General features: G+C 40.9%; 1 protein-coding gene across 15 annotated transcripts in view; it reads right to left on the reverse strand.

Annotated features, from left to right (window-relative positions):
* Nucleotides 1–16,319, reverse strand: part of NRCAM (neuronal cell adhesion molecule) — a 255,655-nt gene that overhangs the window by 141,676 nt on the left and 97,660 nt on the right. The window contains exon 1 of one of the 15 annotated variants that reach the window (XM_081800728.1): nt 15,328–15,448. The exons of the other annotated variants lie outside the window; for them this stretch is intronic. The gene's annotated coding sequence lies outside the window, so the exon portion shown is untranslated. Of the gene's footprint in view, nt 1–15,327; nt 15,449–16,319 lie in introns of those variants that run through there. 15 annotated transcript variants of the gene reach the window in all.

Below are 16,319 nucleotides of genomic sequence, written 5' to 3' on the forward strand. Positions count from 1 at the left end.
ACTTGGGACCAACTCTGTGGCCTCTTAAATATCAAGGCGGGAGCAGGGCAGGGATCCCTTCTGATCGGAAATTTGCAGGTAAACCAATGTGTCATGCTTGACCTTTCAGAGAAGGGAAACCACTGATCCCTTGACAAGTCAAATTAAAAAGATTGAAGACTGCCTACCCCCAGAAGCTGAAGACTGTTTTGAGTGCCATCATCATTTGCTACCTTGTAGACTGGTGCGAACATCCAATAGTGAGCAAATTCCATTCATCTAGGGCATGCTGGATATATGCCATCTTACTGTCTGTCAGGGCCCTGGCAGACATACACTGCTGTAACAGTTTATAGCACATACATGGTGCACTTCATGGTTTACTAGGAGCAACTGCCATAACTCTAAATAGAAACCCAGAATGCCAGTGTGCAGTCATGGCTAGCTGTCTAACAAAGCGCCATGCCCCCTCTCTGTTGTGCAGAGTGGTCATGCGGAAGAAACCCCACCCCTGTCCAGAGTCTACATTTCCAGCTCCCCTTGAATCTCGGTGCGACTGTGAGATGTAAAGGAGCCTCCTTGCCCAGATGTTCAAGAAGCCTATGTCTTTCCCACCCCTCATCTCTCTACTGCTGGCTGGAAGCCGATATCCATTGGGACTTTGGAAGTCCCTCGGCCTGGCCTTTGTCAACACAGTTCCCTGAGGGTGACAGGGAGAATCCTTCCGTCCACACAAATGATCTACATGACCAGCACTGGACTGCTACCTGAATGGGAAAGGAATTCTAACTCAGGGAAGTTTTTACCATTTGGGGGTTTGTTACAACAGCTAGGTCTGCCCTGTCTCATAGAGTCAGCATGTCGTGAATGTAACAGAAATCTTAAATCTATTCCTCATTGGTCCTTTTTCTGTGTCTCTAATCGAAAAGGAACAGATTTAGTTTTAAATTTTTAGTGTATCCAGGGGTGCCTGGGTGGCTCAGTCGGTTAAGCGTCTGCCTTCAGCTCAGGTCATGATCCCAGGGTCCTGGGATCAAGTCCCACCCTGGCTCCCCGCTCAGCGGGGAGTCTGATTCTTCATCTCCCTCTGCTGCTCCCCCTGCTTGTGCTCTCTCTCTTTCTCTCTCAGTTTTTCTCTATCAAATAAGTAAAATCTTCTTTAAAAATTAAAAAAAATAAAATAAATATTAGTGTATCCAGGGGCACCTGTAGCTCAGTCGGTTGAGGTCTGACTCTTGATCTCAGCTCAGGTCTTGATCTCAGGATTGTGAGTTCAAGTCCCACATTAGGCTCCACGCTGGGCATGGAGTCTACTTAAAAAAAAACAACACTAAAATATTAGAGTATTCAGAGATTATTAAATAAATCCTATTTGACACAATTGAAATAGCAGTGTTTATTTTGCTCAGGGAAGAAAAAGCTTGAAGGACACTAGTAAAATTGTCAATGAATAAATGAAAGTGGTTGAGAAAACTTCACTAAATACAAACCAAACAAATATAGAAGATTTACTGGATGGTATGTAAAATATCACTGTACCTAGAACATGGGGAAGGTTGAACATAGTTGAGAGACTCCGATTCAGTAGGTGTAGGCAGGGCCTAGAAATCCACTTTTCTAATAGGCAGCTCCAGGGGGTCTGATGCAGGCGGGCTTGGGCCACACCATAAGCAACGTGGTAGAGAAGGTCTCTGGTGGGGACGCCTGGGTGGCTGAATCGGTTGAGCAGCTGCCTCCGGCTCAGGTTGTGATCTCAGGGTGCTGGGATCGAGCCCTGCATGGGGCTCCCTGCTCAGCAGAGAGTCTGCCTCTCCCTCTCCCTGCTTGTGCTCTCTCTGTCTCTCTCTCTCAAATAATTAATAAAATCTTAAAAAACAAAAAAAAGGTCTCTAGGATAATGATGGTTAAACTGTGAAACACACTACTTTGTGAGGTCATCAGATTTCCTTCCTAGAAGAAAGTAAACCTGGAGAAGTTTCCCATCCACAAGGTGGAAAACATACTCTGTCAATAAACATTACAGAGCTCTGGGAATCTAGGCAAGTATGACATGACCCCAATCCTTAAGCAGCTCCCGGTCTCAGGAGAGTGACTGTGTGTCTATGCAGAGGAGGTGGTGATGAGGAGAAGGAGGAAACAAAGATGCCATCTGGGTTTGAACTGGGGAGATGGGTCCCATCCATGGGTGTGCGGAGGTTCCCCAGTGTGGTCCCAGAGAGTACACTGAGCTCCCTGGGGCATCCTTATCCCAGAACAGTCTCCAGATAATGTCACCACCAACAAGGTACAGAATGAAACAGAGGAAGGGGAGGCCCAACCCTATTCAAGAAGAAAAAGCACTTCATGTTTACCTATTTTACATATCGAACTTCCATGTAATGTGCCGGGAAGAAAAGATTCTAAGGCAAACAAGAGAAGTTTTATAAAACCGTACGGCCATATGGGGAGTTATTGTTTAGTGAGTTGTTTCAGTTTGGGATGATGAAAAAGTTCTGGAGATGGGGGATAGTGATGCCAATGAACTTAGTACCACTGTACATTTCACAATGGGTAACATAGTAAATTTTATGTTATATATGTTTTGCCACAATAAAAAAAAACAAACATGGCTATAGACTTCCTTCTAACTCTGTAAGTTAATAAACAGAACAGGATATTTGCAGGAAAAAAAAATTAATCTAACCCTACACTCTCTCATCAATACTTTCCAAGTCCCTGAAAAGTCAGGAAAACATGAATTCTAAATCAACAAATATTTCATGAGAATTCCCGTGGCCCAGGCCCTGTTCTAGGCACTGAAGACATAGAAGAGAAACAAATGCTGCCCTCAGAAAGCATTTATTCATTCCCTCATACACTCAACAAATATTTATTAAATGTCTATCACTTGCCACACTCTATGCTGGGCACCAGAAATACAACGGTGAGAAAACAGCAATGAAAACATCAGCAAACAGGACCCTTCTTTGCCCCCATGAAGCTCACAGTCGACTATAGGAGACAGATATGAATCTAAAATACCCACTTTGAAAAGTCATCAAAGCAGAGCTGTGTGGAGCTCCTAGCGAGTGTGGTGATGGGAACTGGCTCAGTCAAGGTCTTTCTGAAGGGAATGATGACTGAGCTGATATCCGATGGACGGGGTTGGGCAGGGACAGTGTGGCCGGAGCAGAGCAGAGGGAAGGGGGGCATGGCCCCAACGAGGCTAGAGAAGCAGGTGGAGGCCCAGTGCCACACAGAGCCCTGTGGATCTCTCAGTCTCTGTCTTAAGGGCTATGGGAAGCCATAGATGTACTGTAACGAGGCCTGGGGTGGGAGAGGAATGATCTGATAAAAAATGAGGGCAAAGGGCTACTAGTGAATTCCTGTACAGTTACAACAGGTGAAAGTCGGAGCACCTGGGTGACAGTTGGTTAAGCGTCTGCCTTCAGCTCAGGTCATGATCTTGGGGTCCTGGGATCGAGCCCTGTGTCAGGATCCCTGCTCAGCAGGGAGCCTGCTTCTCCCTCTTCCTCTGCCCCTCCCCCTGCTTGTGCTCACGCTCTATCTCAAATAAATAAATAAAATCTTTAAAAAACTTTTAAAAATTGGTAAAAGTCTTTGAAGCTCTCAGATGAAAGACAGTATTTAATATATCAAAGAATTATCATGATCAGATAAAAAAATTATAAACTGCATGCCGGTTTTTAATTTTGTAGTGTTAATCAAAACATAGTCTCTTAAGGTTCTATTACAAAAATCTACTAATGAAGCTGAATATGATTAAAAGAGAATCACCAGAATCTGCAGGACTAGTAAATTAAGTTGTCCATACTTGATCAATACTGTTTAAAGTAGATACTTTGGGGAATAAAAAAAGAGTTGAACTATTTGATCAAAGGAATGAAGTATATTAAACTTCACAAAATATGATTACTTAGGCATCTTTCATTAACACATAAGATGACAACAGGACATGTAACTAAATGGTGCACTAATTTGATTAATATTTAAGAACTTGAACAAGGAATCAAATATATATCATTTCTTGCTTTAAAATATGGTTACTGATGCTAATATATACTGTTGAGTGGGGAAAAATTCAGATCTGCACAGTACTGTGTGCTAAGAGCAGATAGATAAAGTAATAACAAGAACACCTTTTATAGATCAAGTTACCCACGGGCTCACTATTTTAATTTATGCAGATTTATCATTCAATAAATAGGTGACAGACATTTCTGCATTTCAAATTCTGGATAAAAATAGGAGTAGGATGCATCAAGCTTTTGTGTAGTGAGTTAATCTGACCTCTGAACAACATAGTACATTCCAGACCGTCTCTCAAAGTTCAGAAAAGTTGTACAGACTTGACCCATATAATCTGCACGATTCACCTTTTCACCAAATTGTCATTTATACAATTCACCTCTGTCAATTTGTTGTTCAGCTTAACTTATCTTAAGAATGCAATGTAGAGAGCCAGAAGAAGGCTCCCAAGGTTGCATTTTATTATAAGCTACCAAAGCCAAAGCCCCCTGGGTTTTGTAGGTCCTGGGAACACAGGCTGATTTGCAGAGGTCTGTACCATCACTTTTCGAGATTTAGCCTTACAAAGATCTTCATTTTAAAGTTTAATCTGACTTGGTTGAAAACCTAATAATTATTGGTCTATCAGTGTACACTTCAGCCTGAACAAATTTAATACACTTGGGTATACAAAAACGTTTGTAAATTTCACATGCAAAATTCTTCTGATGTTTAAAGGGGTGTTTTAAATGCCCAATGAAACTGCCCATTAATATCAAAACTGTAGTTCATATTCCTAGCAGATGCCACAAATAATATGTCAGATTGTAGAGAAAGGGATAATAATGCAGTAAATCAGATTTAGCAAAAAGAATGAATACATTTACCATAAAAGGGGGGGAAATCTCCTTTAAAAAATTAGAAGTATAATTTGCATTTTTATTGTTGGCACTAAACAAATCTCACTAGAGATAAAATGAGAAGTCAGAAAAACTTTCAAACATTTGGACAAAAACTAGACATTTCTTCTTTTTTTTTTTTTTACTATCAGCTTTCAAAGTTGGTAAGTCATTCTTTCAAAATTCTCTTTTTTTTTCAGTCTCTTCTTGATACAGATATGAACTCACAAGTAGCCCTCACACTTTTATTTCTCCTTGCAGCTTCCTGAGTAGCTGCCACATTCAGTGAACTCAATTTGACGTCTTTTCATAATACTGCTGTGGAAGGAAGAAGGAATGAACCACAACTGAATCAAAATAAAATGGGTTCCAAATACGACTCTGATGTAGCTTCAGTAAAGTTCATCCTGTGATTCCCATAATAATTATTGACTGGCACCAGGAGCATCCTAAGAAGGTTTGGCTTCACTTAGTTGTCTATGAAAGCACTAATTTTCAATTGCACTTGTACTGGCTTTTTGAACAAAAGGAACTTTATGAGCATAAAAAGGAAGAAAAGAAAAGAAAAAAAGCAAAAAGCAAAGAAAGTCAAACAGGATATAAACGATAAGCCTACCATGATAGATTTCTCCATAGTGGTATCTAAGCAGAGTGGCCCATTCCTGGCCAATCCCAAAATGGCTTTGGGGGTCTCAGATCTTTCAGCTGTCTAGATTAGTGTCCCAACTTGAGATTTGGAAATGCTGGTCTTATGGAAATGTGGAATACTATTAGTTCCAGGTCACTTATTAAAGTTAACTCCAAATATGAAGCTGTCCATTTAAAAAGAGGTCATCTTTAATGCAACATGAACTGTATTAAATGAACCAGTATTTCTAAATAAAGCAATCAAGTTATGAATTCAATGGCTTACCAGGTGACATTTAGGCAAATTACTTCCTATCTGTGTACAAAATGGGGTTAATAATCCTGACCTATCTCTTAAGGTCTCGGGGAACAATTCATTTAGGAATTGTCTAAGTGCTGTATAAATGTTTCTGGTGTTATGAGAGCTTGGTTTTATTGTCATTGGAACGCCACCATCGTAAAAAGGAATTGAGAGGTTTAGTCAGAGGTGAATTAACAAAGCAAGGTCTATGCTAATACAAGTGCCCTCTGACCTTGGATCACTGAGCTTGAAAAATCACACAGATCAAAATGGAAATGAAGTTTGCATTTTCAGAGACAGAGAGTTTTTGTTAATTTATTTCCTATTCAACTCCTTTGCTTTGAAAATCATTACTTTGGAAGCAAAACAACCATTTTCAATTTCCACCTCCTTTTTGTTTTCATTATTCTCATTGCTATTCCCAGCACCATTTGCATTAAAGCATGACTTTGGAGGCATCCAAGACCTTTCTTTCTCAATCAACTATCTGGCACACCCAGGAAACATGCCTGTCAGGAGGCATGGGCTATGTAGACAACAAACATTTTTAAGTTTTTTTTTTTTTTTAATTGTGTGATTCCCCAGACATTCATTACTTTTAGAGGAAGTAAGTTCTCTCTCCCCAAATAAATTTCCACAATTCATTCATTTACTTATTTGACAAAGAGTTACTGAGTACCTAGTATGTAAGCACCAGGCACTGTCCTAGGCGCCAGAGGTAGTGGTGAATTTAAAAAGGCAGAACTCTCTACTCTCATGTAGCTTATATCCTGGGGATGAAGACAAATAGTAAGCAAAATAAATAAGTAAAGAAACATAATATGTTAGAATGAAAAGATGAAGTGTGGTAAGAGCATGGAAGTGTGGAGATGGAGAGGGCTGCAATTTTAAATATGATGGTCACAGGAAAACCTCCTTGAGCAGGTGTGATTTCAGGAAAGACTTGAAGAATGTGAGTGTGAGAGTCATTGGGGAAGGGCTCTGCAGGTAAGGTGAGGGTTCCAGGCAAATGCAAAGGCCCTGAGGTAGGAGATTTCATGTTTGAGAACAGCCAGGGGGTCAGGGTGGCTGAAGGGAGCGAGCAGAAGAGCTGGAGAAGGAATGGCAGAGTTGGAATGGGGGACCAGATGACCTAGGGCTGGTACATGGGTTCAAGGCCTCTGACTTTCACTCCAAGTGAATTGGGAAGCCCTTGAGAGGTTCTGAGTGGTGGAGTAACATGATCTGACTCCCATTTTAAAGGCTGGATCTGGCTGTATGAGAATACGCTGAAGGGAAGCAAAGTTGAGACAGGAAGGCCACATGAAAGAAGACGGCTGCAGTGATTCTGAGCAGACATTAGTGGCTTGATCCACGGTAGTACCGGGGTATAGAGTTTCACTGCTTTCAATTATTAATTACATCCTTCTTCTTCATCTAGCTGTAGTTCCCTATCTGAATTACTTCCCTCTCGAAGAAAGTATTTTTTCTTTAAAGCCTTCCCTTCTGCCCCCTTCTGTCAATACTAATACTCTCCCCTCCATCACCGGCCTTAGAAAAGGTCAAACATGCCACATTTGGATGAAGTCATATCAGCAAGGACACTACTGTTGTAAGATAAACTGAGGCATATTTAAATTTTTTTTTTAATTTGAAGAAAAATAGATTTGAATCAGGCAGCATCCAATCTAGCAGGTAGAATGGAGCTCTAAGGATCCATATAAAATGAAAGGCTGAAACAAGGAAGTTATGCTAGACAGACAGAGGGTTGGTTATTGCAAGGTCCCTTTCCTTTAGGAGATGGCAGGGGTTTATCAGGCAGATTTCCTCGCTAGGGCTGATCAGGGGATTCATGATTGACTGGCTTAAGATTCCATTTCTGAGAGTCAAAACTGTCATTAAGTCCTGGCTCTGTGACAAGAGACATAGCATAAGGGACTCCATTTTGGATCTGTTGTCTTTTTTTTTTTAAAGATTTTATTTATTTATTTGAGAGAGAGAGAGCACATGAGAGGGGGAGGGCCAGAGGGAGAAGCAGACTCCCCGCTGAGCAGGGAGCCCGATGCGGGACTCGATCCTGGGACTCCAGGATCATGACCTGAGCTGAAGGCAGTCGCTTAACCAACTGAGCCACCCAGGCGCCCTTTTTTTTTTTTTTTTTTTTTTTTAACACTACTCTCCCAAAGCACAAATGACTTGATGGGTTCTATTGAAGTTCTCAGTAAAGACACCTACCACTCTTCAAGGCACTGCATTACAGTCCAGATGACTGTGGAGTGTAAGCCTCCCTCTGAAGTGGGGGTGGGGGTGAGGATGGGGTGGTTGGGTACAGAAGTCTGGGATGAGGCCAACAGCTTTGGTTTTCAACAACCTCTACAAACCTGCTTGCATTTTGACTTAATTAAGTCCCACTAGGACTGCACACAACATTTTTGAAGTAAATTATTATCCTGTTCTTATATGCTCTTTTGTCCAAATACACCAAAGAAATGCTCACTGTCTTTTTTTTTTTTTTTTAAGATTTTATTTATTTATTCGACAGAGAGAGACATAGCGGGAGAGGGAACACAAGCAGGGGGAGTGGCAGAGGGAGAAGCAGGCTTCCCGCTGAGCAGGGAGCCCGATGCAGGGCTGGATCCCAGAACCCTGGGATCACGACCTGAGCCGAAGGCAGACGCTTAACGACTGAGCCACCCAGGCGCCCCAAAATGCTCACTGTGTGTGCGTGTAAAATTTAGTACTTGATTTTTTATCTTTAACTGGGGCCACTAAAATCAGACACTATGTACCAGGCAAGCTTACGCCCTGAGCACTGATTGCCAAGAAACAGCAAGAACAGACTTGACTTCACCAAACAGAAAGGAGGCGGCTACATTCAAGCCTAAGTCCATGTCTCTAGAAAGGTGGTGGCAATGACCACTACTCAGAGAGAACGTTCTGGAAATGGCCCTTGTGGGAAAAGGAGGAAGCTACATTAGTCTTTTCAACCAGCCTAGAAATGTTCCTGGCGCCTCAGGACCAGCTTAGGTCAAGGAGGCATATGTAACCAGAACAATCTTGGATTATGGCGTTCTGGGCCCATGGTGCAGTACCCTTGCTTTTTTAGCTGGGTCTCACTGTTTGTAGAACAAATAATATTTTTTTAATTTTATAAATGAGGTGATATATGACTTTTATTAATGGGTTATTACTTTAAATAAATTCTCTCTCTCTTCTTCATTTTGGGTGACTTAGGGAAAAAAAATGCCTCTTGACATTTAGAAAAAAATTTTTTTTTCCCTGAGCCTGAGGTCCTACCATGGGGCTCTGGTTCCTCCGAATACTTGCACTGCCCCCTCTCTCATCTCCTTCAGGGCTTTACGCACATGTCATCTCCTCGATGGCTGGAGCCACCTTCTGTGGCTGGCGGCTGCCCTCTCTAAATGGCAACATACACCCAACTCCCATCTCCCTTCCCTGCTTTATTTTCCCCTGCAGCCCTAGTCCCCATCCAACACATTACATATTTTATTACTTTATTTTATGTGTTGTCTCGTGCATGAGAACCTAGACTCCACGAGGACAGAGATTTTGTTTGCTTTGTTCATGTTATCTACAGTGTGCCCAGAACAATGCCTAACACACGGAGGACATCAATAAATATCTATTAGATGAATGAATTCCACAGTGATCAGATAATAATGTCAACTTGAGATGTTATATTCAAAGATCAATTTTGGCTAGCACATGCATAGGAAGTATTTCTGGAAGGATACATGAGACTGCTAACAGCATTAACCTGGAGGGGGAGAAATTTACATCTGATTTCACAGCTGTATGTACTACTCATATCTTTAGATCATTATAATTTTTTTTTATCACGCAGAGATGTCTGGGCGATGTGAATTATGAGCCATAGTAAATGCTTTTTATAGCCTTCGATAGTAAAAAAAAAAAAAAAAACTAATAAGTGTCCATTTAAAAATAGTTAAGCACATATATGTGCAAAAATCTACACACAACAATGCAATGAGGTGGATGAGACATGCAAAGTTAATACTAAAAGGTAACACATCTAATAACTTCTACTTTTGGAGTGCTCAAAGATCTCATATCCAACAGGATGAACAGATCTGGCTTGAGCAGTATGTTGGTACCAGAGACACCCGCAGCTAACGAAGACTTCCCAGCAAGCAGGACACTCTGACCGCTAAAGGAGGCAGAGAAGAGTGTTCCTTACAACTTTTTTTTTTTTTTTTTAGATTTTTTATTTATTTGAGACAGAGAGAGAGAGAGAGAGGAGTGAGGGGCAGAAGGAGAAGCAGGCTCCCTGCTCAGGACTTCGGGACCACGACCTGAGCTGAAGGCAGATGCCCAACCGACTGAGCCACCCAGGCACCCCCTTACAAATTTATTTACACCAAAGATATGGTAGCAAGGATTCCAGTAGGTTCCAAGCCTTGAAAAGTATTTCAGTTTTCCTTTGAATTTCAGGACCAAGCTACTGTTATACAATACAGTCTCCATAATGAGAGTTTCTGAGGAAAATGAAAGAAACCATGAAAACCAGAGTGCAGTCAGAAACGTCAGAGAGAAGGGGGTTGACAAAGTGGCAGAATTAAACTACAAGAGCATAGTTATTTACAGAGTAAGAAAATCTGGAATGGAAAGAAGGCAGTCATGGCCAGTGAATGGGTCTTGTTAGCAGGAGAAATCAGTTATTCTCCCTCTAACTCAGGTAAGCATGAGAACGAGGCTGTTTGTAATATAAAGGGAAGATTTACAGACTTGGTAGTTCATCTTCTGGAAATGAGATGGAAATATCAAGTTTGGGAAAGGTGCCCGCATAGTTCTCTCGTAACGAATAGTGGCCTGTCATGACGAAGCATGGCGAATTTCTCAAAAGGAACCAGGGACAAGGGAAAGAAGCAAAAAAGGGATGGAGACTTGTATTGACGGAGAGAAAGGAATGAAGCATGAGCCCCCTGAATCATGTTCCCTACCCCACAATTCTTTTAGGATCATTCCGTGATTTGGGATCTTTTCTCTCTTTTCTCTCACTCTCTTGATTACTCCACTTTCCAACCAAGGGCTTTGATTTTAATCTACCTAACACCAGCTGTTGCCAGAGCCTTCCTATTAAAGGGCTTAGTTCAGCCTGATCCTTAAAGCAAACGTCAAGCACATGGAGCCAACACAGCGTTTTGGAAAGAGCACTAGTCTGAACGCCTGTGTCAGACCCCAGCTCTGCACGGTCCTAGCTCTGTAGCCTGGGGCATGATGCCGAATCTCTTCTCACCCTTAAAACAGATAATAAGACTTGTCCTTTCTACAGAAGATGGTTAAGAGGATCAAACTAGATCGTGCAAACTGAAAAGCACTGTATATAAACATACAAGTTATTTTTATGGTGATTTCTAATGCTCTTTTATTATTGTCGATGGAAAATATGAACAGAAACGAGAAAACTGTCCTAGGAAAATAGAAGCATGTCTTACAGTACATTTGCTCTGGGTCCAGCTGCAATAAAGTCAGATAATGGGGATTTTGAGGAGTGTGTTCAAGGATGCAAAATTTTGTTGCATTAGGATAATCACCCTGTGTTTAATTTCATGAGGTTCAAAAAACTGAGTAACGCTGAATATAATCTCACAGGTGGTCTTTGAAGATATTTCATGAGCTAAAGCTAACAAATCCAATTATGGCATTTTGGCCTTTAAAAAAAAAAAAGTGCCTCTAATCCAGCTTTTCTCATCCTCTTGACCACTGAACTCTCTGGAATACAGAATTAATACAGAAAACTTGGGGAAAATTCTCAAGCTAGTACAGAAAGAATGACAACTGAATCTTCTTTTTATTCCAAAAGGCAAATTGGTAAAGCTTACACCACACTTCATACACAGGGAGATGCATTACAATATAAAACAAAAAACAAACAAAAAAAACCCCAGCAGGAATGCAGTAGATTAGGGTGAATAAACCTTGGATGGGTGGTTGCTTTCAGGTAATCTAAAAACAGCCCATGAGACCTCTAAGAACAATTATCTATACAAAGGATGACAAATTACATTGAAATTACATGTCACCACACCCTGCCGCCGTACCCTGACAGCAAACATAAACCTACAAGCATTTATTTTTCTTTAAACTGTGTTCACATTTGCCCCAAAATACTTGCACTCAATCTGACGGGCATTGCCCCGCCCAGTCCCTCTTATAAGTGTTTAACAAGCCCTGGGAAAGATACTGACTTCTGGTACAAACTCCACTAACCAGCTCAACACACTAAATAAACCCAAATCAATGAGCAGAGAACGTAAAGCTTCAGACACGCCTTTACAGTTGGGATACAATTCTAGTTTTGGCTTCAGTTTTAAACAGATCATTAAAATGATACCTGAGAGGCGGAACAGAAAATCAATCAGTCCCAGTAAGCAAACATCACTTCCCTTTGCACAGAAACAAGCGCAGACATTACCTTACAAACGAAGTTATCTTACTGCTTCCCATTTCCTTCCTGTAGTAAGAGGAAAATCTTACACAAAGTGCCTGCCCATCCCGGCACATTTCTGCAGATAAGACATCGGTCAGTGAACACTGCTGTGGCCGGACCATGGGCAGTAAAATGTTAGAGTCCTCTGCACAGCCAATCCAAAGCTGCTCAGACCTCTGGGGCCTCCCAGGGCGATCAGCCCGGCTTTGTGGCAATACAATGGGGGTTAAACATTTCCTCGGATCCAATTAGAAGCAAGAAAAATCTGTTTAGTTGCTCACAACTATTTGGCAAAATACACAATGGGTTATGGCTTGGTAATATTGTTTTAAGAAAGTAACTGCCATATTTTCACCTATGGGGAGAAAATGTAAGGTGTTTCATGATTTCTTCTTTATTTTTAACTTAGTACTAACTTGAAATAACATGTTAAAACTCCTATCTGGTTATTGTTCAAATATTCTTTCTTTACAGGACACAGTAATTGCTTAGAACTGGTTCGCTTAGCTCAGCGTCAGAACCTACTTTGTACACACGTATAACCTGCCATCCACAGGACTCACAACCATCATTTCTGCCTTTTTCCTTTTATGGTAGCCTAGAAACACTATTTCCTTCAATTAATTTACTGTGAGATCTTACAAAAATAAATATTACATCGATTTTTCTTTGTTTCTTTTCCCCTATTTCTCCATTTTATTCCTCTTTAAGATACTAATGACCCACTGTCATTAGTATCTTACCTATTCAAGCTGTAAAAACGTTTAAATGTTATGATTATTCTTAGAAGCCAGATATTATTGATATGTAAGTACACACATAAGAATAACAAATAGTGAGGAGTATTTTCACGACAGTACTAAATATATCAAACTTATAGTTCATGTTAAGAAGACCCAAAGAAAGTCGTGGAAGGTGCTCTAAAATGAGGTATATATAGTAGGACCTCATGGTGGCGGTTGCCACAAATCTCTAAGCCAACCTGTTTTTGCTTAAATTTCTAATGATTGTTTTTCAAGCTGTAAGGTTCTCTGGAAAAACTTCCAGAGAAGTAGGTTTATAAGTCCTTCACTGACCATGATACAAGTTTAGAAAGTGTCCATTTAGTACATTTTCAATTAAAGTTACTCACTTCCTAAAATCAAACCTAAAAATCTGTTCCCCACTTATTACAACGACTGGCATGAACAATGGGTGGACATATTTCTTTGAAGCTCTTTTCAGCACTTCTCGAGACCTGGCTGGAATAATGCTTTTTCTCACAAAAGCGCAACCAACATGTAACACAATCTCCTTCAAAGCATATTGTCAGGAGATCAACAATAACCACGGCCCATGACCTTTAAAACCCAACCAAGTAGAGACATCAGACAATCCTCACTGGGTCCTACCTCAGCACATCTGTTTCTGCTTAACACGTCCTAATTAGCCTTGAATCGTGTTCATAAAACCTTTAAAAGCATAAAATAATTTTCTGATTTGTTTTTTTTACTCTTAAAAAATAAGTCACGCAGAAGGGAAGCCTTTAGAGCTATTTTCTCCCAACTGCCTATCTGCGGCTCTGTATGTGTTAGGAGTGGTTCCAGCTGATGGAAACAGAAGCTCATCAGCTGCTCAAGCCATGAATATGGCACACGCTGCCAGCAGCAGAGACCAGGCTGGAGAGTGTGATTTATTCTTGTTACACCTGTTGGGATTTTCCAGTCATTTCTCTGGGGCGAATTTTAAAAATTTAAGGCTTCACATTGGAAAGTAAAGTGTGCCTATGTTTTTCTATGAACATATTAGCGTAACGTTTTCTTTTCCCAGTTAGCTATTACCACAGGTGTAGAAAAAAGGGCTCAGGGGCAATCTGAAAGAAGATTGTATTTTAAAGAACAGTGTGAGGACTACTTAAAATGGGGCTTTGAACTGCGATTGTGTTCCTTGCAGTATGGGCTGAATGGAGGAGAGCCGAGCCTGATTATGCAGCCCGACTGACCGAGCCTAATCAGAATTATTTCGGCACACTGCTTCACTACAGCCTCAAACCCATTAAACCCTAAACGCTTCTGCCTGCCCACTTCCCGCTCCATCTCCCACCGTGACCTGTTACTTCTCAACAGAGGTTCCTCAGTGGGCTACTCGAAACATTTTTTTGGTAAACGGAGGTGCTGGGTTTAACAGGCTCCTCCAAACCCATCAGCAAAGCTGTCATTTTATGGCAAGAAGGGGTAGCGTCCCACTTTAAAACAGCACCCCCGAGACTGCCCTGCAGAAGGGGGCCCTTTGAGGTAGTTCTTTCACCTTGCGATGTATTTTTATTGAGAAACGTTGAAGTCGACACAGCTATTACTCCCTCCACAAAGCCAGCTCTGGAGTCAAAAATCAAAGTTTGGTTATCTCATCTTGAACTCATCAGGTTATTAATGCCTATCACATTGCTTAACGCATCATTTCCAAACACGGAGTTCCATTTTGGGGACCGGGTGAGGCAACTTATGGCATCAGAATGGCACGTTCTGCTTTCTGTTCCCCTAATTCAATCTCCCACACCATCCACACTTATCCCTTTTACTGGCGTGGCCCTGATTTTCCACATGCTACCACTTGGTACCCATTTTAATTTAAGTGCATAAGGATGTTCAGATGTGCTTTTTTACAGACACACTTCTTCATTTAAACCTAAATTATGTATCTAAATTTTGATTAGAACAGGCACAATCAGAAATCTTCAGTCTTTAAAAATTACTGTCTATCCAAATTTGATACTTCTATGATACTCTACATGTGCATGCATTATGAATATACACGATGCATAGTCAACCTCTGTGCTTCAGATTCCTCATCTGCAAAATGAAGATAATATAGCACCTTCTTCGTAAAATTGCCATGAGGATTAAATGAGCTAATATTTTTAAGTCACTCAGAACAACGCCCAGCACATAGTAGATGCTATGCAAATGTTTGTATTAAATAAATAACAATAAATCAGATATCATCTATGAATGAGAAAATGAGCCAATAATTCTTTCAGGCATTCATCCAGAATGCCAGAGTTCTGCCCTGAAGTATTAGTTTACCTTCATGATCTTTATTTTTGTCATTATTTAGCAGGCTTTTCTAATTGACCAAGTTCACATTCACTGCCTGTTTTCTGCAATATTTTGTAAGTTCTCCCAGGGCAGAAATGATGGATGTTTTCCTTTGAACTCCTTTCCTGGAACTAAAAAAAGATGTCAATTAGCTGACTGAATGTGAGATAAAGAATTTTGCTGAAGTAGTCTTTACACTGAGTGGGGAAAAAAGAATTAACTGAGTGATTCTCTCCTCCACCCTGAAATACCACACTGTACCCACATGGTCACAGGCATCCCTGGGCATGTTTCTCAAAGATGTGGCTCTGCACAGGGGAGACAAGTTAAGTGCCATGTCTTTTGGTGAGAGTGTCACAGGGGCCATCTGTTTCTGTAAATACAGTACAGAGACCCAGGAACCCAACAGATAATTTGATGGCACAGCAGACTGGCATCCTATTGCTTTTTTATAATTTACTGATAGGCAAAATGCCAAGATTTTAGAAAGGCTTTGTGATGCTGAATGAAGGAGGGAGACTGAGAGAAAATGTTTTTGAGGCGAACTGATATACTTTTTAATATTTCAAGAGAACAGCAGAGATTGGTTCTCTTTTTGAATCTGTGCACCATCAAAACCAACAAAACATGCATTAGTTCCTGGCTCACTCTTTCTCTTTCTCTTAGTCTCCGTTTCCCTGCAACCCCCCCGGCCCCACCTCCTGCCCCACCTTGTTTTGAGTACAGACATGTTTTATAAGCCACTGTTTTTATTTTTTTATATTTTAAAAATTTACTGTTATGTTAATCACCATACATTACATCATTAGTTTTAGAGGAAGTGTTCCATGATTCATTGTTTGCGTATAACACCCAGTGCTCCATTCACATGTGCCCTCCTTAATACTCATCACCAGGCTAACCCATCCCCCACCCCTCTCCCCCCCAGAACCCTCAGTTTGTTTCTCAGAGTCCATAATCTCTCATGGTTCGTCTCCCCC

The sequence above is a fragment of the Leptonychotes weddellii genome, chromosome 12, assembly GCF_054177405.1.
Source record: "Leptonychotes weddellii isolate Sample4059 chromosome 12, ASM5417740v2, whole genome shotgun sequence".
Lineage (NCBI taxonomy): Eukaryota > Metazoa > Chordata > Mammalia > Carnivora > Phocidae > Leptonychotes > Leptonychotes weddellii.